The sequence below is a fragment of the Phascolarctos cinereus genome, unplaced genomic scaffold (assembly GCF_003287225.1).
Source record: "Phascolarctos cinereus isolate Bilbo 61053 unplaced genomic scaffold, phaCin_HiC Scaffold_2;HRSCAF=192, whole genome shotgun sequence".
NCBI classification, from domain to species: Eukaryota; Metazoa; Chordata; class Mammalia; order Diprotodontia; family Phascolarctidae; genus Phascolarctos; species Phascolarctos cinereus.
In genome coordinates, this window is record NW_027555625.1 from 13,868,448 (window position 1) to 13,892,555 (window position 24,108).

The following is a 24,108-nucleotide window of genomic DNA, read 5'->3' on the forward strand; positions in this document are numbered from 1 at the left end:
GTGTAGCACTCAGCTCATTATGCCACATGACCTTTCTCTAAGCTGAGTGATGGTAGGAAAGAAAGAAAAGTCTGCAGGTAAATGGACTGAAAAGTCAGTTGAGACTATCTGTAGCAAGATTCATTCGAGGGAGACATTTCTTTGCCTGTATGACCTCCTCACTTCTTAAAGTAAAGGTGACATTTCCAATTATTTCAGATTTTCCCTCTCACAGGATTTTATAATTTGTGCGAGGTTTCCTCTGATTATTAGAAGAATCTGTTGTGTTGAAATTTTCTGTCTCTCTGTTTTTCTGTCTCTGTTTCTCTGTCTCTGTGTCTCTCTCTGTCTCTCTGTCTCTCTCTGTCTCTCTGTCTCTCTCTCTCTCTCTCTGTCTCTCTCTCTCTCTCTCTCTCTCTCTCTCTCTCTCTCTCTCTCTCTCTCTCTCTCTCTCTCTCTCTCTCTCTCGCTCGCTCTTAATGTTTCCTTATGTTAGGATAGAACTCTGTTACAGGTTGCAGGTTTGGTTGGGAAGGAAAGTAACCACTTTCTCTAAGTGCCTAGAGGAAGATGAAAATCTGTCTTTATCACAGGATAACTGAGAAAAATTTGGGGTAAAGATGAGTGAAAAATTGTTCTATTTCTTATCCTCCTCTTCAAGAATGTCTTGAAATTCAAGAACAGTGGAATCTATTTTGTTCTTCCCAAGTAGAGCCAGCAGATGATTTCACCTGGCCTCCTAAAGAAGATAGATAGACAATCCATAGTAGCAATCAAATTTAAAAGAATAAATCTGGACTATCTCAAGACTCATGGGCATAGAGGTTGACAATCCCAGAAACAATCAAACATTATAGTGTATGATTCTGTAAAAACAAAGTCATCAACTGCTGGGTTGAGAACTCCCTTTTTGCAAAAGTAAAAAAACAACCTAGTAAGAATTTATAACTCAATTAACTTATCATAATAAACTCCCAATGGATAAAAACTTTAATATAAATGTCATAATAAAGAAAAAGGAAAAGAAATACATTTAACAATTTTGGAGAAGGGGAGAATTGTTAACTAAACATAAGATAAAAATGTTCCTAAAATAAAATGTGCAATTTTGATTTCATAAAATTGAAAATATTTTGTATAAGCAAAAGCCATGCAATTACAATTAGAACTAAAACAATTTCCTGAAAAAATTGTAGCAAATGTATCTGATGAAATTTATATCCACCATTCATATGGAATCAATATAAATATATAAAAACAGGCATTTCTCAATAAATACATGAACACATGTTATAAACAGAGGGTTTACCAAAAAGAAAAAAAAAAAGAAACAGTTACTTTGAGGAAGGGAAAAATGTTCAAAATTATAAATAAGATGTCCAAATTAAAACATCTTTTTTTCTATCTCTCACTTATCAGTTTGACAAAAGAGCAAAGTAGAAATTTTTGAAGGGATGAGGGAAGGAAGACAGTGTCAGGGAACTGTGAACTGGTACAGCTCTTCCAGAAAACATGTTGACCCTATATCCAAAACAATGCCCTGTCTTGGACACAATGATGACGTTAATAGTCATACAACTCAGAAAGATCAAAGAATGGTGTTTAAAAAATCCATGTGGACAAAAATATTTCTGATATTACTTTTGTTGCTATATTCTTGCTATAAGAATTGCACATCAATTGAGTGCCAATCAATTATTGAATAATTTTCAACGTTGTGGTAATGTAGTGCATATTGCTGCATTGAAAAAAAAACTGGTGGGTATGACAGATTCATAAAAAAAATTGGAAGGACTTCTTCGAACTGATGCAAAATTAAATGAATAAAATGAAGATAATTTTTATGATCACACTGATGTAAAGAAAGCAACAGTTTTTAAAAATGCCATAACAGTGACCAATAAGGATAACAGATCACATGCTGTAGCATATTTCTCATGTCTTTGCAGAGATGTAACAAAGTAGAGGTGCAGAAAGAATAGACATCAACAGACACAGACAATCTGTTAATTGACTAGGATTAAATAAACTTTTCAATTACAAGGGGAGGTTTCCACTGGAGGCAGGTGTAGTTGCTTAAAGAGAGAAATGTAACAAAAGAAAGAAAGAAAAGGGAAAACAACATTAATAAAAACAATAAAAAGGAACGTCAATAAAAAACAATAAAAAAATACCCAAAAGATAGGAGAGAGAAAAGCAAGGTGGTTTTGTCAGTATTATGTGAAATTTAACAGAGACATTAAAATCTCTATTTAATAAAATGTTAAATTTAATATGAATTTTTACAACAATTTAAATAATTTAATTCAATGTTATAAAATTTAACCTACACTTTTAAAACTCTATTTGAAGTTCAATTTCATGTGCAATGCTCTTGACTTTTCTTTATGGAACTAGAGTCTTTCTTTCAAGGACCAAATCATGAGCTGTGTCTTCACTAAAATCTTCTATGATGTGCTCAACTAACATCCATCATTTTCTCCTCCAATTCATTATTGAATCTTGTCTGGATTTCTTACTTGTAGTTAATAATGTGCTTGTATTTCCCCTATAAGCTCTAAGAGAACAGGGTTTTTTTCCCTTGCATGTATATTTCCTTCTCTCCAAGTAATTGTCACAGTGATTAGTAGCACATAGTAGGTACCTAATAAATACTTGTTAAATTGAATGGAATATAGGCAATTTTCTAAATGCTGAGATATGAGAATTGGTGAAACTCTTTATGTCACAGGCAGAAAAGACCTCAGATTCAATTTCCTCCAAGCAATATGTGATTGAGAATTCTCCCTCATGTCTCTGTCAAGCAGCCATACTGTATTTGTTTGGTGATCTTCCCTGAGGAGATACCTGTCATCTAAAAGCAGTCTGGCCCACACACAGATAACACTAATTCCTTTTGTTTTTGCCTTTTCTCATTCAGTAATCTCAGTTTCTGCCTTCTGAAACAAAGCCAAAAAAAGGATATTTTTTTCTTCCACGCAACCTATTGGGTCATTGATATAGTCACATAAATTAAGAGTTGGAAGGTATATCATCAGGTAAGCTATACCTGTCAAATCCAACTCATACGTGAAAGGAATCCCCAAATTTACATAGTTAATCCAGGTCCTCTCATGGCAATTTGAAGAAAAATATTCTCTCTACCTTGAATGTTCTCTTCTCCAATGGCAGTCATCTACAGTGCCCTTCAGCCATGGCATAAGATTGTGACCTTTGTCAAATTAGTGACCTAGGAGGAACTTGCAATACATTTGAAACCCACTAAGTTGGAAGATTTGTTTTCTGTTTTGAATGAACTCACAAGCTCATTGGTAAAAATGATTACAACGCATGAACCAGTAAGGACTAAAAGTACAGAATCAAATTTGAGGCCATATTGTGGTGGTCTTAGACACTAGATCAAGGAATTTGGATTTAAAATAGTGGGCAATGCGTCATTTTATATATTTTAACAAGGAAGTGACAATGCATTTTCACTGATTGATTTGTTATCCTCAATGTGAATATTTTCTCCTTTGGTACAGAAGGCAATTGTAAAATATTTATCCTATTATTTGTAGTGTTGTTCATTTACTGAAAATTCACCAAAAGTATCTGTAGCCCTCTAGTTCTTTAGAAATTTTGAGGATATCTGCACGGCCTACATGAAAGAATACTGTTCTTGAACCTGGAGTATGTGGTTTCAAATTCAGCTTCTAACACTTACTGGAAGACTTTGGGCATTTAAACTGTCTTTCAGTCTCCTCATTTCTAAAGTTAGATTGGACTAGATGTCTCTGAGGTTCTATCAGACTTTAGATTCTATGACCCTTCAATTAGATAGATAGATAGATAGATAGATAGATAGATAGATAGATAGATAGATAGATAGACTAGATAGATAGATGGACAGACAGACAGACATGCATATGTCCCTTCAAATTAATGGCAAGCTCATTGAAGACAAGAATATTCAACTTTTATCTTTCTATTCCAAGTGCTTTGCACAGAGCCTGAAACAAAGTAATGCTTCTTGAGTTGTTGACTGTCTCTTGATTTATAGTACTAGCAACAATTATAATCATGGTATCATATACTTGCTCAGTCATTTTACAATTTTTAAGGACTTTCATATTTCTTTTTTAATGAAAATAGTTTTTTTTTTTTTTTCAGGTAGATTAGTCTGGTTCAAATATGTGTGATATATTTAAAAGAAATGATACTTGGAATAAGGTGATCAGTGGAGAGGCCACTAGTGTCATACAGGGATTAAGTAATGATTACTTAACTTGTATGGTAGTATTTGAAAAGGAAAGAAATGGAAAAGAAATTTTAATTAGTGCATCTAACATCTTCAGTTACTAAGGGACCAAACCCAGAAAAAAAAAATTATAGCTGAAATTTTCATTGTTTTTAGGGGAAAATAACCAAAATAATTTTCACTTTCATCTATGTTTCCTTCTTTCACTTTTCATTACACATAGTCAATTTGTGAAATCATTTTATTCCAAATGATGCATAAGGGCGGTCTTCTCACCACTGCCCCCAAAGGCAGTCTCCAAAGTATTTTACTTTCTTTTTTCATCAAACCCTGGTTAGAAAAAAAAATCTGAAAAGGTTACTACTTTGGTGAGTCAGGAAGTCTTTTTTTTCTCTTTTTTCTGGTTAGGCAATAGGGTTAAGTGATTTGCCCAGAGTCACACAGCTAGTAAGTGCTATATGTCTAAAGTTGGATTTGAAGTCAGGTCCTCCTGAATCCAGGGCTGGTACTCTATCCACTGCACCACCTAGCTGCCCCAGTTAGTTTTTTTTTTTTTTTAACCTCCCTTAGCACTGACCTTTCTGATGTAGCTCAACTATTATTATTTTTTTCCCAAGGACACCTTAAAGCCTCTAACAAAATTATTATCTCTTTCTGAATATTGTGTCTATCTAATTTTTTTCTCCTATCTTAATGTTGTATAGGTAAGGCTATGTTAGATTGCAAGGGTTCTCAAAGTCATCTTAATAGTAAAAGAAAAGGTCAAAAATGGTGATAAAAATAAGACTATTCTTTTGAAACTATCCATCTCATCCCTGATCCAATTTTGGCTCTTTCTAAGTACATTTAGCCCAAATAATTTCCTTCATTCTCTCCCCCCCTCACTATCCTCATGCCATTTCTGATTATTAAAATAGCATTTTCTCAGCTGGAGTTTATAACTTCCCAGGGTTTATGTATGCATAATCTCTCATTTCAAAGCCAGGATGCAGCCTCCAAATGGAGCCAACATTAGCATGGAGGACTCTTTTGTTACACATTTTTACTGTTCCTCAGTCTGATACTTCAGAAAGGATGCCAGGCAACTTGGTCTTACCTGGAAGAAGCAATAAAGAGGGAAGGAACACAGCACAGTTAGATGCCAACTCAGGACTTAACCTGGTGAGACTATATTTTGTTTGCTTTATTTAATTTTTTGTTTCATTTCAGTTGGAACAGTAGGGACTACTAACATGATTCTTAAGAGCTTCAGCTGCTGATTAGCATTGCCGTCATCCCAAGGTGTGCTCACCTGATTGTTAAATCCTTGGCTGAAATTGCCATTTTGGGAGAGGTACCAGAAATTTTTATTTCACTCCCTGCTCTCCTCACTTTCCTGATGTCCACCTTAGCACCAGCAGCCTGGCTTCCCCATTTGGGCATGTCTTCCCCATTTCCTATACTTTCTGCTCCCATTCATGTTTTGTCTTCTGTACTAGAATGTTAGCTTTGTGTAGGTAAACACTGGCATATTTTCTTATGTTTCCATCATGTTACTTTGCACAATGCCTGTGCATTGTAAGTACTTAGTAAATGATTTGTCTATCTACCCAAGTATCTTGAATCACTATTTAAAATTTAATTTAATTTTTCTATGTTAAGCATATTTTTCTCCCTCTTAAATACTGTCCAATTTGGAAATGAAGAAAAATAAAACCTTTCTTTCAAATAAGTATAGCTAAGTATGACAAATTCTCACAGCGGCTATGGAAAAATGTGTATCTTATTCTCCACTTCAGTTCCCTCATGTCTAATTAATTCCTCAAAGGCTCTGCTATAAGGAGTCTTCTTAGGACATCTTCTCTATGCTGCAATAATCTTCTCATCATGGAATATAATTCTGTACCTATGACCACTTTTCTGTGTTTGGCTGGTTCATATGGGAGCCTGCATTTTAAGGAAAATGTCCAGACTAGCTACTTACTCTCCAGACTACTTCCTCCACTATGCTCCAGTAGACAGGTAACTTCTCCCAAGTTCTTTTCAGATTCTTGTTATGTGTTGTCTATAGCTCCCCCATTAAAATATAAGGTCATTTGGACTTTTTCCCTTGTAATTTTATACTTGTTGATTATTAAAATCCATGGCTCATAGAAAGTGCTTAATACAGCCTTGTTGATTGGCCAGGCTCTCCACCAGGAAGTACGGAGAAATCATCATCAGTCTTTTGCAATCAAAATAATCAAGATTGCACAGATATGTTCATATTCAAATTCTTGTGGCAACAGTATAAATTATTTTTTTGGTTCTGCTCAGCATCTGTCCACAAAGTTCTAAGGTTTCTCTGAAATTTTCTTTTACTTCATTTCTCATAGTGCAATAGTACTAAATTCCTATTTTACCCCATTGTCTTGGTGAAATTGAATTCTTGCTTTCAAATCAAGTTCCTGAACAGCATTTAATAAATCAATTATTAAATGATTGAATAAAATACTCTTTATTTAGCATTTTCTACATGTCAGGGACCCTGCAATAGGCTATAAAAATAAATTTCATATATATGTGTGTGTGTGTGTGTGTGTGTGTGTGTGTGTGTGTGTGTGTATGTATATCACAGTGTCTATTCTTATGGGGTTCACATTACAATTAGGGGAGCAAGTAGTTTATTTCAGGTTGATGGTTGATGGTTGATGGAAAAACTCAGAGGTACAGAGGGTGGAGCAGTTAGGCACATGGAAAAGCTGGTTACCTTCTCACCTTACTTTTATTAGTAGGCTAATGTGATTAGAAATGTGGGTAACTTATAATATCAAACTCTAACATAATTTGAAGATATTGTATGTTAACTAATTTGTTTGTAGAAGTACAGACTTCACACTAGAAAAGATTACAAACTTTACCCAACCATTTTGATTTCATAGTTGAGGAAACTATGTCCCAAGAAAAGTGAATTGGGTGATAACCTTCATAGAATGGTTTTTGTGCTTTAGTCTGCTGATCCCAGAACTAATGTTTTGTGTGTGTTTCTTTTGTGACCTTTGACACACATTACAATATGCTGTCTCTTATTTTGGGTCTTTAGATTATATAATAGAAACTGAGTAATTATGGGAGAGGGAAGGAAGTGTAGTGGTCAAAGAATGTGAAGAATTGCTGTTATTTTAAACAATATAATATAAAATCAATGCAGATATAAACTTCTTGGCAAATCAAGCTATCCCATTATGGAAAAGAATGCCTCAGGTTCCTTATAGCAGGACTTACAACACCAACTGGTTGAGTAATTATTGGTTATGTTCTTAAATGACATTCAAGTTCTGGAATTGTTTATACTATGTATACAGTAATAGCCTATGGAATCTGAAATGTTGTGATTCTCTGAAAAACAATGAAAGGAGAAAAAAACTTAAAAAAAATATATAAAACTTATTGAGTCATCATAAGACTTTTCCCCCCTGTATTATAGCAAAAGGAGACAGTGTTATAAAGCAAGGAATAGGCTTCTCTTCAAATCATGATCAGCAGTGAGGGGGTGGAGCCATGATGGCAGGGTAAAAGCAGTGACTTGCTTGAGCTCTCACCTCATACCTCCCAAATACCTGTAAAAATGACTCTAAACAAATTCTAGAGTAGCAGAACCCACAAAAGACAGAGTGAAACAAATTTCCAGCCCAACAACCTGGATGGCTGATAAAAGAGTTCTGTTGAGCCAGACTGGGAAAGGAGTGCAGTGCAGCATAGGACATGCAGGCAAAGATCAGCTCCAAGCAAACCCCAGGCCTCAAAAACTGAATCAAGCAGGGCTGTGGCAGTATCCAGACTTCCCGACCCATAAATGCCAAGGACAACTTAGAAGATCAGTAGAAAAGGTCTGCCAGACCACAGTGAGAGAGGAACTCAGTCTGGCCCCAGTCCAGGCACAGCCTCGGGGTGGTGGCTGCTGCCAAAGATCTAAGCCCAGAGACAGAGGTGGGGTCAAGTGGCTGAATAGAGGGGGATTGCAGGGATCTGTTTGCTGGCTCTCAGGCAGGATTTGCTTGCTTTTCCCATACTTGGATCTGAGTCACAGTACTGGGTGATGCTCTAGGGAAGAGGAGGAGCACAGGTGAGAAGGAGTACTGGTGAGGCAGAACTTGTGGCAAGGTGGGAAATCCTCTTCACAGTTCCAAGGCAGAAAAGAGTGGTTGTAGTCACTCATAGACCAGAGTGCAGGCCAGGAAAGGACTAAACACCTTTCTGTTGATCATACCACCTTGGAAGAACTGAAAATTTACAGGTCACTGGAAGTATCTCTGAAAACAGCTGTGCAAAACCCCTGAAGCTTGAGACTACAACCTCCACACTGGAAGAAGAGCTCTACCTTAACAAAAAGTTTTAAGGTCAAGTAATTGGCTGGGAACGTGAGCAGGCATTGGGCGGGGGAGAGGGAGCAGACTATAGAATCTTACCTTGGTGAAAAAGAAGATCAAAACATTCAACCAGAAGAAAACAACATCAAAGCTCCTGCATCCAACCACTCCAAGAAAAATAAGAATTGGTCTCTGGCCATGGAAGAGCTCGAAAAGGATTTTGAAAAGCAAATAAGAGAAGTAGAGGAAAAAATGGGAAGAGAAATGAGAGCGATATAAGAAAATCAAGAAAAATGAGTCAATAGCTTGCTAAAAGAGACCCAAAAAAATACTGAAGAAAATAATCTTTAAAAATAGACTAACCCAAATGGCAAAAGAGGTTCCAAAAAGCCAATGAGGAAAGAATGCCTTCAAAAGAAGAATTAGCCAAATGGAAAGGGAAGTCCAAAAGCTCACTGAAGAAAATACTTCCTTTAAAATTAAAATGGAACAAATGGAAGCTAGTGACTTTAAGAGAAATCAAGACATAAAACACAACCAAAAGAATGAAAAAAAATAGAAGACAATGTGAAATATCTCATTGGAAAAACAACTGACCTGGAAAATAGATCCAGGAGAGGTAATTTAAAAATTATTGGACTACCTGAAAGCCATGATCAAAAAAAGAGCCTAGACATCATCTTTCATGAAATTATCAAGGAAAACTCCCCTGATATCATAGAACCAGGGGGTAATGAAAGAATCCACCAATAACCTCCTGAAAGAGATCTCCAAAAGAAAACTCCTAGGAATATTGTAGCCAAGTTCCAGAGTTCCCAGGGCAAGGAAAAAATATTGCAAGCAGCCAGAAAGAAACAATTCAAGTATTGTGGAAACACAATCAGAATAACACAATATTTAGCAGCTTCTACATTAAGGGACCAGAGGGCTTGGAATATGATATTCCAGAGGTCAAAGGAGCTAGGATTAAAACCAAAAATCACCTACCCAGCAAACTGAGTATAATCCTTCAGGGGAAAAAATGCACATACAATGAAATACAGGACTTTCAAGCATTCTTGATGAAAAGACCAGAGCGGAATAGAAAATTTGACTTTGAAATACAAGACTCAAGAAAAATGTGAAAGGGTGAAGGCAATTGGAGTCTCTAAACTTGTGAGTTCAAAAGGTCAGGAGAGTGCTCTGGCATCTAAGGATTCTAGAGTCTAAGTTCCAGAGCTAGTGCAACATCAATGTCCAAAGGAGCAAGTAGTAACCTTCAGGAGTTACCTTCTGGATTAAAGGCACTATCAACTGAGGCAAGGATATGGCTGGCCACCTTTGGAAATGAATTTGGTGAGACCATCGATAAGTAGGAACCGAACTAAGTTAACCTTATTCCTCCACATACCAAGGTAGTATAGGGGAGAGTATACTCCCAAAGTATTAGGAGGGGTGTTTGTACACTTCTTCTTGGCAAAAAAACAAAGAAACAAACAAAAAAAGAAAACAATGAGACATGACAGACTAATCTCCTTTTCTTTTATAGCCACGTTACTAAAAGAGCAGATGAGGGACTTGGTGTAAATCAGAGGTGTGAAACACACCACCCATAACATCCCAAGTAGGTCTATACCAGATTAAAATATGATTGGGGAATATTTAACAGAATTAACAGAAATACAACAGAATATTAAAAAAAATCAAGAAGATCTGGGTTCGATCTTTGCCTATATTACTTACTACTTCTTTGACCAAAGGCAAGTTGTTTAAACTCTCAGTGGCCCAGTTAATGCACACATAATATACTTTAGAGTACCATGTAGTCATCTCAATGAGGGAAGCACTTGTTTTGTATTTTTATATCCGGTGTTCAGAAAAAAACCTTCATATCAATTGCCCAATAAATGCTTCTAGAGTAAAATTAATTAATTTGTATTTGGAAGCCATTTAAATCAAATAGTGAATGCATTTGACCTGATAAATTCAACTGCTTGTTTTTTAAAACAATATCCTCTTTAAGATCTTGAAAAATTAATATACAATTTTAATTTTTTAAATTGATAGGTAAAACAGGAAGAGCAATAAGGACAGGATTTATGATTGCTTTGTTATAGGAACTTTTATATGAATAAAATACTTCTACCAAGGCTATTACATACTTGATCTGAAACTTATCAGTATACAAAGTTGCTTGTAGCAGTGGTGTCAAAAGTGCTACTAAATTATATTTCAAGATCCATATAGGTATGTGTTGAATACAAGACCATATATTAGTATTTTTTATGTTTCATTGCATTTCTAATTTGTTTATGTTTAACATTTCTCAATGTTAATTTTAATCTGGTTCAACCTACACAGGAGTTTTGCAGGTCACATGAAACATGTTTGTCACCCTTGGCCCAGAGCACTGAGATATGAAATAACTTGACTGGTTCCAACTGGTGTATGTCAGAGATAAAACTTCCTCCTTTGAGTCAGACTCTCAATCTTCTGTGCCATACTTACTCTCCATTTTAGTGATTTCAAAACTAAAAAAAAAACCATCTTATTTCTATATAATTTACAGGTCATTTAAAAGTAAAGGCTCTCTATTTCATTTGGAATTCTTTGGCATCCAATTAACAAAATCTCCATGATGAATTGTAAATCTGTATCTGTGGGTGACAGTGGCTGAAACTTGGTGCCACTGAAAAATATTAATACATTGAATAATCAAATGCTGCATTCTGGTAAAGTGAGAGATAAAAGTAGTAAATTCCCTTGAATTAAATGGGGTAATTGGTTGAATTTTCCTTATTTCAATAAGAATTGTTTTGGCAAGGAAAAATTGTGGCTAGGGAAACATTTGATTTCTTTCTTCTTACCCCTTTTTCAAAACAAATGTTTCCTTTATACACATCTGTCTTGAATGGTTTAAAATGAAACTCTGACACCAAGTGCAGGATTGGTTATAAGAATCATCAAAATCCCAAACAGCAAATTTGAAATGAAAGCAAGGCCATTAGTATATTTCTCCAGAGCCATTAGCCTCTTCATGGGAGGGAAGTATGTTTACTTTGTTACTTAGCTTTATGTCCATCCGCCACCCATAACATCCCAAGAGGTCGATACCAGATTAAAATATGATTGGGGAATATTTAACAGAATTAACAGAAATACAACAGAATATAAAAAAAAATTAAGAAGACCTGGGTTCAATCTTTGCCTATATTACTTACTACTTCTTTGACCAAAGGCAAGTTGTTTAAACTCTCAGTGGCCCAGTTAATGCACACGTAATATACTTTAGAGTACCGTGTAGTCATCTCAATGAGGGAAGCACCTGCTTGGTCCCTGATTCACTCCCCTTAGCCACATATCCCCACGCAACCCCCAACCTTGCCACATTAATCAGACACAAAAATTAGTAATGATGGTGCAGCCTATCCCATCTATGATTGTTGAAGAAAAAATGAACATGGTAGCCAAACAGCATGGGACAATTAATAGAAATATATTTAATTCTAAGAGAGAGTATGCTCTACTATTTGTATTAAAGAGTCAGTAAGAACTGACATAAAGTCTAACCTCTGGAAGATATTGGTTGGGTGACTTAGGCAAGTCTCCCAGTACTTCAGGAAACTTCCCAAAACTATGTGTTACAAAGCAAGGATAGGTCTGTGTTTTTAGTACCTTCCACACAAAGCTCTTCTAATACAAATGAAATCATAGTTCTAGACTATAATAATAAATATATTATCGTTATCATCATTATTATTTTTATTAACTAATAATCAAGATTTTCATTGATTTAATATAACATACAAAAATTAACAGGTTTCTGGTAAAAATGTACATGGTCTACCATACCACAGTTAGAGATAAGAATTAATACTAGATGTTTCTGGGTCCTAAGGAGCATAGATCAAAGAAGAGGGAGGAGTGGAGAGAGGAGAGAAAGAGAACAAAGGGATATAAGAAAAGGCAAAATTTGGAAGGATAGAGGTGGAATAGAGAAATTGGTGCATTTATTCTGGGGGAGATGTTAGTGTAGTAACAGTGATATTAAGGGCAATATATTGGCATAACATGCCATTACACTTGCAAGGATTACACTCTTTTGCTGAGTGTTCTTTTTTTCTGGTTAGAATTTTTTTATTTTCTGATATGTGTGTTAACAAGGTTTATATGCCTTAGGAAAAGAAGTCAGTAGATGGCTCAGGGGAAAAAAATAAGGAAAGAAGAAAGGAAGAGAGGAAGGAAGGAAGGAAGGAAGGGAAGAAGGGAGGGAAGAGTGTAAAGACAAAAGTGAAAGTATGACTTTACAGAACAATATTTTTATCTTTGTTCAAATTATGATATCTAATAGCATATCATGAGCTTTTGTTTGAAGCATTTATGCTTCTGAAGTTATTAAAGTTCAAAATTGCACTAAAATTTTTGGCACACCAAGTAGTGATGTGAAGTAGGAAAAAAGGAGGACAAATTAAAGGTTTAAAGGTTTTTTTCAGATCATGATCAGAATGGAAATAAAATTTCAGGTCCCCTGACCGTTATCATTAACACTATTATTCCAAATTCTAGGCCATTCTCTTTTGATTGATTCAACAATATGCAACACCTCATTATAAATAAATTATGTCGGGATACTGACATATTTTTTACACTTTCTTAATGTCTAGCTGCCAATATTTTCAATTCATTTTCCTCATTTCTTAACATAACTATGATAATTGAAAAAAATAGTCACTGAGTGGATGGGCATGAAGAGAGGAGGGAGACGGGTTTACTTTGGAAAGATAATGTGAGATATGATAAAAAAAATACATCTGAGCATATTTAAATTGAAAGGACTGCCAGTCACCTAATCTAAGAACTGCCTAAGTAAACCCCTCTCTATACCTTCCTCTATGGGAAATCATGGGATAGTGAAAAGTTTGCTAGATCACAGCATAAGGCTTCTAGATAGAGGATGTGAATTCATATCTCTCCAAGCTCTAAATCTTTGATCCCATGAATCCATGATATACATTTTTTTCGCATATGAGCTACTGACTTCACAAGTAAATTAGTGTCTCCATCATTTCATCTCCATTGATTATTTTAGATTAAATTGCCTAAAGGGTCAAACAATATTAATAAGAAATATTGGAACATAGGTTAGAGCTATGGATCTGCAATTGAGAAATGCATATACAAACCCTAATTAAGATACTGAGTATTGGCTCAGATTCTTATAATCTAGCCAACAGCTCACTAATGTTCAGACTCTTAATAGTCTGGTCAATATGGTGGATGTTCTAATAAACCTTGTCTGTGGCTGAAAAAAAAATACTGAGTGTTGAAGAGGAAGTAACATATATAGCAAAGTACTCAGCTTCCTTCCACATTCTCCCTTACAGAAGATATTAATATGTGCACTACCCACATCAATAGGGTTCTTTTGAACAACAGGTTTTTTTAAATACTGGAGTGATAGGAAATGTGAGCTGGACAGCAGAAGAACTAATCCCATTATCTAGTTTCTTGTGTATTGACTTTCTACTGAATACTTTTAATTAAAAAATGTTCCCCATCTTATTTTTTTAAATTTTTTGAGGCTATCAGGGTTCCATGACATCTCCAGAGTCATACAGCTAGTAATTGTCAAGTGTCTGAGGCTGTATTTGAACTCAGATCCTCCTCAGTCCAGGGTCAGTGCTCTATTCACTGTGCCACCTAACTGCCCTCACTAATTTATTTTAATGAAAGATAAATCATTCATTTATACTCAGTGACACTAAATATCCATGTTCTTCCCTGTCTCCTAAATATTGCCTTCTTCCTAATTCACTTCCTCCCTCACTGTTTTCCTTCCTCTCTTCATCCCTATCTCCCTCCCTTCCTTCCTTCTTCCTTCTTTCCTCTCATCCTTCCTCTTTCTCTCTCTCTCTCTCTCCCAACCTTCTCCCCATCCCTCCACCCTTCTTTCCTCCAGCTCTCTAGGCCTCTAGCCTTCATTTTTTCATCTCCCTCCCTCTTCCTCTCTCTTTATTTCTCTTTCTCACTAACATTGTAGGCTAAATTCTTTCTGCCCACATACATAAGAATTAGTTCAATTTGCCTATCAGAAAAAAATAGTAAAGAAAAAAAGGGAAATCTCTCAAAAGCTTTTTGGGGGAGGAACATAAGAAAATTTAATGCATTCTGTGACTATCTTTGTAGCATCAGTGTAATGTAATACATAATATTTGGTCAGAAGAGTACTTGGCTTGAACATCTCTTTATAAAAATAAGTAGTATATCATAACTGTTTGGACTTAGCTGCATTGTCTTTGCGTATTGGGATGAATGTTTCTGTGGGCATAACCCTAATTAAAATTATACTGTTTCAAAATCTAATCTGTAAGTTTGTTATTTACGAATCTGAACCTATTCTCCTATAAAATGAATGATGAAATGCTATTCCTTACATTTGTCTCTTGGCTAACTCAAAGAAATCTATTATGTAATTAAAATACTTTCTATTTACAAAAGAAAAAAAGATAAATGTTATCACAATGTTAGTAGTTAAACCAAAAGGGAATAACTTTGAATAATTGCTTTTCTGTTTCTTTGTTTTCTAATCTGTTTCCCTTACATGGTGGTGCTTCAGGAAAAGGGAGTTTAATTAGAAGATGAGGCAGTAGATGAAGACTTTCATGGAGATTCTGAAGAGGATTCCCAGGCATATTCAAGGATTTAAAGGTTAATGACAGTAGTTCATTATTATTTAAAATTTATTGAATCCGTTCCCGGATATACATGCTTATTTTTGGTGATAAGGGACATTTAAAAAATCATAGCTCAAATGAGAAAAGATAACAATAGAGTATGAAAAGAGAAAGGATGAAGGGAAAACATTGTTTTTGAAGTAATTTTAATATGAGTGGGGGGAGGAAAGAAAATATTAAAGACAATATACATGTATGCTTGATAATAGTTCATAAGGTAGAATTAGATGGTCTATGAATGCTGAGAGGCAGAGAAAAGCTAATACATGGAATGTATAAGATTTTCTGCATGTGGAAGAAAAGCGAGTGGTGGGGTACAGCTTAAAGGGGCACTTTGCAAGCAGTCATTCATATATATTGTGTATTAGCAAATCATTTTATTCTTTCATGGCTTTTATCATCATCCCTTTCAACCTCTCCCCTCAAAAAATATCTGTCTTTGCCTAGTTTAAGCTCCTTGAAGGCAAGGATTCCTTTGGTTTTATATTTGTGCCCCTGGCACTTAACATAGTATCTCACATATGGTAAGCATTAATAAATGACTTTGGATTTAGTTATTCATTCATTTTTTGTCAAATAATTCATGCATTCATAACTTTATTTATTGATATTTTATTTATTCCCACTTCAAAGGATAGTTATTCTGGCCTGGTTAGATGAGTTTGTGAAATTCTGTGTTTTAGTTCAAAAATTGTCACATATTGGCCAATTCAATATGTACTATATTACCTGTTTAATAGTTGAGTTTTAGATTCAAAATAGCAACTTCTTTCAAGATTCAGTTCAACTGCCCTCTTCTGATGGAGGCCTTTCTCATGCCTTTCAATTTTGAGGGCCTCTCTCTTAAGTGATTTGGGACCTGCTTTGTGTGTATATGTTGATATGCATACACCATCTTCTCCATTAGATGAGCTATTAGTCTGCTTCCATTAGTCCCAGAAACAGGAACTTCTTCACCCTTTTACTTTATGCCTCCAGGGTTCAGAAAGATTGGTTTGACTTAAAGTTGTTTTTTCATTTGTTTGTTTTGTGTGTGTGTTTTTTTTTCAGCTAGGGTCTCCCTATCTTGTATAGGCTAGAAGTTCAGCAGCTACTCACTACCAGATCAACTGAAGCTTTAACCTGGTGTTTTTCCATCCTGATTCAGATCAATCTTTTTTAGGCAGTCTGATGACATTTTTGTCCCAAGAACTCACCATATTGGTACCAGGCTCAGTGCAGGTAGTAAGGTCTTAATACCTATTGTAAATCTCTCATCCAAGTAATCTACCGACCTCAGCCTTCTGATCCACAGGGACTACAGGTGTGAACAACATAATCATCTGATTAATTGACTTTTAACACCACAGCCCAAATTAATCATGTAATGAAATTATAATGTGCAATGGGAAAAATCCTATTTTGAGAAATGCATAACCAAACATCTCTACATTAATTGGCTAGAGATCATGTAATGTAAAAGATAATGGATTAAGATTTGGTATTTTGGGGCATAAAGTGAATGTTTATAAAGTCAGTAAGAAATGAAGACTTCTCACAAAATAAAAGGATGATTGGCTGACATATCTGTGGAGTTAATAACCTACATCAGATTTTCTGTTGTTTTCTCCATAGGCATCTTCTCAGAAACACAACATATTATTTTCCTTGTTTATGGGAAAGTAATAGAATTCTGTACCTGGAAAGGTCTTCAAAGAACATCTTAGCAACACCTGCCTTCAGGTAGACAGAAAACTAAACTATCCAGGACAGGTAATCAATTGTCTCATTAAAGAGGATCTCCAGGCCTGGAGACTACATAACCTTCCTATATCAGACTTTGCAGGCTTTCATCACTCTAGCTGGAAGATGCCCTTCCTTTTAACACTGAATTCTCTGTCTCTGTCTCTCCATATCTGTCTCTGTTTATCTGTGTGTCTGTGCACGCATGCACACTATCAAAGTAAAATACTGTAATTATCAAGAAGAAAACATAATGGAGTTTTGTGTTTTGGAGGTGACTTCTCATTTCTTTGGCAGTGAAACTGCCAAAGAGCAGACTCTCTCTATTAATGTAGGTCAGCATATGCAAGCAACTTATATTTTAGAGGGTTACTTCGATGGGGGAACTGAGAAGTAAGGTGATTTGGTATGGTCAAATATCTGGTACATGAAAGACTGGAGTGTGCTAAATATATTCAATAACAGGGTAGATGAAGGGGAAAGTGAACAAAAGTTTTCCACAGGCCTGAAGAAAATAAACAAATCAACCATTAGACTTTTCTGCATGAAACAGCCACATTCTCTTTAGGACTTATTTTCAGTTGTATTCATTCTTTTTGAAACATATATATTAAGACAGGATACTTTCTATAATGGAAAAGCAGGCTCATTGGAAGATGTTCTTGCTGAGTCTGATTCATTTTTGGAAGTTCACAGCACATCTACTCTCCCCTTCACCCACTCTATGCACCAAATTAATCTTGGGTTTCCTTGTACACGTAAGCTTCCACCTTTTCTCAGGTCCTCTTCCATGTTCAGAGTGCTTTTCAAAATTATTTTTCCCTTTTCTGTGGCTAGGTTGTTTGAAGGTCCAGCACTAGTATGACAAACCTGTAAATATTCAACGAATCTGTGGATTCCTGATAGTAGCACAATGCTTGTATATAGGAAACACCTAAAATTTCTTGTAGATTGATGAATATTTCAGTTTGTAAATATACATGTGGCTGCCTACTCTTTTAGCATTTTTAAGGATTTAGTAGTATAGATTACATATCTTTGAATATAGAGTAATTGATAAGAATCAATATCTGTATGATAGTATAAAAGGCAACTTTTTTGCTTTTTATTTATTTTAAGGAAATGTTTCAACTTTCAGTTTGCTTCTCATGACAAATAATCGTGAGAGATGTTATAACGGAAAGATTGTTGGATCTTATATCAGAGGATCTGGGTTGAAATTGAATTCTATCCCTTGTGACTCTCGGGCCTCAGGCTCTTCATCTTATAAAAGGAAGCTTTGGAATATGTGAGCTTCAATGCCTCTATCCATTTAACAATCTCCACTTTCCTCATTTATAATGAAAAGTATGAATGAAAGTGAATGATTTCTAAGACTTCCTTCCTGGGACTACGTTTGGAAATGTGTAAAATGGGGCTGGGAATGGATAACCTTTTTCATCCCTTCAAATCTTAACACTTTAACCTTATAGACCCTTCCAATTCCAAATGCAGGACACAATGATAGTTGCATAAACTGATTGTTCCATCAGCCTGAGAATTTCTTACACAATGCCCTGTGAACTCTACCTTTGAAACTGAATTTACAGTTGTAGAACATGAATGCAAATGAGTAAAGAATTAGCATATCATTTCTTCATTGACTATTACAGGAACAGTGGAATTTTCAGGGTGGGGTAAGAGGGAGACAGATGTTAGATTTTTTGGCACATGCTGTAAACAAGAAACATCGTGGAATTATTATTTGTTTTTAGAATTCACTTCAAACTGAATTACTGTTGGAAGAAAGGCCTTTGGATATATCAAATAATGTTCAATATCTTTGCAAATGTGATTCCCCACCTCCCAGATTGTTTTAGTTCTTTTCTTGGCTGTACTTCTGAATGTGGCTAGACTTCTTTCATTTTCCACCAATTATGGCTGCATTCCACATATAAATTAGTTTGTTCTGAATGGTGATGTGGTATATTACAATGGTGTTTTTCATACAGACATCAGTACAGTAGGATTACTCATAACCCATTGATATTCACCACTCTCCTCCTCCTCCTCTTCTTCTACAGTTAAGGTTTTAAACTTAGCTAAATTCCCAATTTTACAGATAAAGGAGACCTAGAGAGGGAAAATTACTTTTCCAAGGTCATATAACTAGTAAGTAATAAAACTTAAATTGGAAGATAAGCTCCTCTTTCCATAATAAGCAGGTATTCCCATGTACCTTTATCACTTTTACTAGTAACTAGCTTAAAAGAGTATATCCTCCTTAAGAGATAAAGATGCATTATTAATTTTCTTGTAGTCCCACAAAAACTAGCACAGGTTTCCCACCTCACCATTGAAATTACTTTGTGATATCTGTGTATGCATGCACACACATGTTCAAAAATGTATATATTGTGGGTTTGTATGTATAAGTCATACATACATAGACATGTGTGTTGTATGTATATGAGTATGTATATACATATATGCATGTATGTATATATACTCATATACATAAATACGTGCGCATATAAACATAAACTTAGATATGTATAACCATACTCACATATAGACCCATATTTTCATATGCATCTATGTAAGGCCATACTATACTTATTTATCCTCTGTTTCTCTGAGGGTGGAAAATTCTTCCTTCATAATTCCAAGACTTTCCATATTTTTCAAAGTCCACCAACTTGTCGTTTCCTACCCCACAGCTATATTCCAACCTTACACTCTCTAGTTATTTTAAATAATCTAAAATAATATTGATTAATATTGCTGATATAATTATAATATTGTATATGTGATTATATATTAATATAGTGTAGTTTCCCTATTTTCTTTTTTGATTGAATCTATTTTAGCTTTAGTTTTGTCTGAGATCACAGTCACTACCTCTGTTTTTTTCTCTAATAAATTCTACTCCTCAACTTTCTTTTGTTTGTATCTCTTATTTTCTATCCTTCCTGACTCCTCTATTTTACTTCTACCTGCTACCTTACCCTCCTATTACTAAACCTACCCTCCCTCCAAGGACCCCTTTTTTATCCTCCTATTCCCATTAATATAAACACCCCTTTATCCACCTTTTCCTATCCCCTTATTCTCCCCTCTAAAAATCCCTCCTTTCTCTGCTCCTCCTTTCTATTCCATTATGCTTTTATTTCTTTCTGAATTTAGAAGTGTTTTATACCCTTCTACATGTCTGTGTGTGTGTATCTATCTATGTATCTATAGATAGATACACACACATACATATAAATATATATATATATATGTACACACATACATATATATGCATGTATGTGTGTACGTATATGCATACATACATATATACATGTATATGTGTGGGCATGTATATATACATACACACACACACACACACACACATACACACACACACACACACATATATAGTTCCCTGTTAAACCCATCCACTATCAAAACAGGGCTCCAGGAGTACCAGCCCTCCTCTCCCATGTAATTCCTCTGTGTCACTTCTTCTTCTTATACTTCATTCATATAATTACTCTTTTTATCTTTTCCCAAATGGTAACTACCAAATTATTAAAAACAATCTTAGCCATATGTTTTACATTTCCTTACATAAAAAGAGTCTATCATTATTTAGTCCCTTAAAATTAGTCTTTGATATGTACCTTATCTTTCTCTTGGATCTTATGTGTCAGATCTTCCATTAAGTTCAGTTTATTTTTTATTTTTGACAAAATCCTGAAAGTCTGGCAATTTATTAAATGTCCATTCATTTTCATTCAGGATTATGCATAACTTTGCTGGGTATGATATATTTTCCCCCAGGCAATTGGGGTTAAGTGACTTGCCCAGGGTCACACAGCTAGTAAGTGTCAAGTGTTTGGTGTGAGGCCAGATTTGAACACAGGTTCTCCTGACTTCAGGGCTGGTGCTCTATCCACTGCACAACACAGCTGCCCCCTGGGAATGATATTTTCAGCCAAAACTTCAGTTCTTTTGCTCTATTATATACAGTCTTCCAAGACCTGTGATCTTTTAGTGTTGCTGCTTCCAGGTATTGTGTGATTCTAATTGTGGCACTGCAATATTTAAATTGTTTTTTCTTGTTGCTCATAATATTTTATCCTTGAGCTGAGGATTTTAGAATTTGACTATGATATTACTGTAGGAATCTCTTTGAGGTAGTGATCAGAGTTTCTTTTCTATTTCTATTTTCCTCTCTTGTTCTAAAACTTCATGGCAATTTTCTTTAATTATTTCTTGTATTATTTTATTAAGCTTCGATCTTTTAAATTGTAGCTTTCAGATAGTCCAATTATTCTTATGTTTTCTCTTCTTGATCTGTTCTTCAGATCAATCATTTTTCTTATGAGATGTTTGACATTCTTTTCTATTTTTTTCATTCTTTCTATTTTGTTTTTTATTATTTCTTGCTCTCATAACTTCACTGGCTTCTCCTAGGAAATGCTAATTTTCAAGAAGTCATTTTTTTCATTAATATTCTGGATCTCCTTGCATTGACTTGTAATCTTCTTTCATGACTTCTTTTAAGCTGATTCTACTTCATATTTTCTAATGTATTGCCACCTGTTCACACCCACCACGTTGCCTTCTGAGTTATATTCATTTTTATTTCATCAAAGACTGATGTTCTTAATGGCCAGCAGCCATTTAACCACAAGAAACACTGACAACTGATGTTTCCATTCTACTTTACTGTTTCAATATGCCTAAACCTAATTACCTAATGTAATCCATACAATAACACTGTGACATAAATCCTACAAGCATATTTATATATAATTTTACAGATGAGGAAACTGAGGTTCAGGGGTGATAAATAATATTCCTATACTTATGTAAATAAGAAACTTCAGAAGCACAATTTAAACTCATTCCAGCTTTAACATGGAAATCATTGATGCAATCATTGAACAAATATTGATGCAGTCCGCACTATGAAATTTGTACTTCCCCATGAGATGTTTTGATTTTCAATGTTTGAGATTATGAAAGAAAACAATATCACTAGTAAGAGAACTAGTTCTCACCCCTCCTCAAAAAAAAGAAAAATATAATTGCTAGAATAATTATAATATGTGTACATTTAGATATTAATTTACTATATATATATATGTGCATGTCTTTATGTATGTATACATATTTCTAAATAATTATTGATTATCCATAATGAGTATATATCTGTGTGTATTATTATCTTTATTTCATCTGTCTCTATTACACACACATATTCAATTTACCCTATTAAATTGATTCTCATGGGGAAGAAAAGGAGTCAGTGTTTCCATTTCCAATGTATAATGTTAATTGCATTGGAAGAGGGAATTTCTTATATCACAGAAATGACAGGTCTAGTGTCTATCATATCTTTAGGCATCAAGCACTGTGTTGGGCATTAAGGATACAAAGACAAAAATAAAAACAGATCTAATCTTCAACAAGACTCTATTTACTTATGTAAGAATGCTTTTGGATGTGAAAGACATGAGGAAGCGTAGAAGAGGGGAAGATTTAAGAGGGGGAAGTATAAGCTCTGTTTTGAACTTATTTAATTTGATAATTTCCTACCCTCCTTCTTGGGCTCAAAGGACAGAGATAAGAATGAATCTCTTTGCCTTCTTAGTAAAGGTGGGGGACGAGGAGTATGAAACACTATATAATATTAGACTGGCCTGTCTGTCAGTAAGCATTTATTAAACACTTACTGTATGGCAAGAATTATACTAAGTAGTGGGGATACAGAGAAAGGCTAAAGACGGTGCTTGCCTTTTAGAAGTTCAGAGTATACTGAAGGGGAAAACATGTAAATAGCTATCAGAAATAAGGAAATAATCAATCACCATTGTTACTGTTACCCACATTCACAACCGCAGCATTATTTTGGATTCCTCACTCTTTCCTCACCCCACATGTCCAATCAGATGCCAAATCCTATCATTTATGACTCTACAATATACCTCCCATCTAACCGCTTTTCTATACTGAATAGTCTATTCACAAGCTAATTTTTCTGTGCAGGTCTTCATCACTTTTTGCATGGACTATTACAATAACCCCTGCTCTCAGGGATTAATTGGTCTTCTTGCCATAAATCTCTCTCCTCTCAGTTTCATCCTATATATAACTGCCCACGTGATTTCCCTTAAGTGCAGATTTTAACACATAATCTCCCTACTCCATCAACTTCAGTGGCTCCCAGTTGGCTTTAGAATCAAATATAAATTTCTTTGTTTTACCTTTGTCACATCCAGGGACAAATAGCATTTCTGGTGTGAGGGCTTGCTGAGGCCTTTTCAGGGATGCTTATCCAATGTTGGTGTCCACCTGTCACCCAAGTCCCCCACTCTCACCAGTGGCTCCAAGCATCTGTAACATGTCCACTGGTTGCAGACCAATAAAACTTTTCACAGACATGCTAAATCAGTTTGGGAGTGACCAATAGGCCTCAGACCCATCAGTGATGTAGGAGGATGTGAAGACTTCCTCCAGTGGAATGGGCAGGTGAGAACATGTTGTTCCAACATTCATAAAAGCCCCTGAAGCAGGCACTGTGGAATGCTTACAGCTTGATCAGACGTCAGACACCAAGGTCACTTACTACATCCTGTGCCATCACCAGTTGTTCTGACTTTCATTTTGCCAGGGACTTCAGCAGCTCTGGAAGAGAGAGAGAAGCTGATGACTATGCAACTCCTCCTCCCTTAAAACAAATTTATTCATTAGTCATGACATCATTCTATGATGTCATTGGTCCTCTTTGAAAACAAGGACAGGGGCAGTTAGGTGGCACAAAGGATAGAGCAATCTGCCCTAGAGTCAGGAGGACCTGAATTCAAATCCAGCTTCAGATACTAGCTGTGCGATACTGGGCAAGTCACTTAACATCAATTACCTCAAAAAAAAAAGTAAAGGACAGACAACAACAACAACAACAAATTATTCAATAATTATTTAGGAAAATATCATTCTTTGCCAGAAAATGTATGAAATGCTGGCATGTAACAATATAGGAAGAGTGATAAACACTGGACATGGGATTTCATTATGATAGGGAATAAATAAGTGAGGAAAAAGAGGTTGCCATCCTCTCTCCAACTCAGAATTTAAGATTTTTTGGAGCTTTGAG